Here is a 1,045-nt window from a genome sequence, read left to right on the forward strand (position 1 = left end):
TTAAAGGCGTGCACCACCACAAAATAAATGTTTTAAAGAAAAGAGATGAATCTCAGTAAAATAATCAAAGAGGTTTTAGATTTAAAATTTCAAGTCAGAGAAGAGATCCCAGGAGCCATAGACAAGGTCACAGTGGACAGCAGGCTGACTTTGAAAGGAACAGCCTGTGGTTGGCACAAAGATTCAGAGCACTGCTTAATCGTTCTGTAACCACACTGTTTGTCCTTAACCTTTCTGAGTTTTAGTTGCTCTGTAAAATCAGCATGGTGCTGATCAGTACAGCTTTTCTCAAGATGAAATACTATCCATGTATTAAAAAGACACAGCAGACAGCACATGACAGGGTTATTTGCCCTTCCTCCCATTAAATAATTCAAGGATGATGATCATATAAAATAAATCACTGGCAAAGCACTGATTTTTTTTCCAATAGACTTGCAAATTCGACAAAGAAACAAGTTCTTTCAGAGATTCATAAACACCATTCCCTCATCTCTGAAATCCTGGGAAGAATGGCAAATACATGTATGAACTAATTTCACTCCAAGGAAAGAACAAACTGTGAACACAAAATCCATAAAGAGGTTTAATAGCTGCTAGTACTCGTTGCCTTCATTTTTATTTTGTAGCTTTTACATTCATTATTCTATTAAACCTCAGTTAGAATAGGAATCATAGAATAGGAAATATTTAGAAAACACACGAGAATTCTCTTGCTTGGGAAATCTATGATCCAAGTGAAAAGAAAAATATATTTTATAACAATAAATGTGTTTGTGCATTACGCTATAAATGTTTTCCCTTGAGTTTGTACCTGTAATATTTCCTTAGTGAATTCAATGTGAATTATGTTAATATTTATTTGAATATCAAATCCATGCAAAGAGCATCTGGAATGAAAATTATATTTATCCCATAAAACATGAGGGCCTACAGTCTCAAAAGCATTTTGCTTTGAGATCTCCTTATGCACAACTTAGCGCTTACATACTTCTTTTTGATGACTATTAAGTGATCTCTCAGAACAAACAGACTTTAGATTAAA

Source organism: Nannospalax galili, unplaced genomic scaffold, assembly GCF_000622305.1.
Source record: "Nannospalax galili isolate Female #2095 unplaced genomic scaffold, S.galili_v1.0 scaffold844, whole genome shotgun sequence".
Taxonomy (NCBI): Eukaryota; Metazoa; Chordata; class Mammalia; order Rodentia; family Spalacidae; genus Nannospalax; species Nannospalax galili.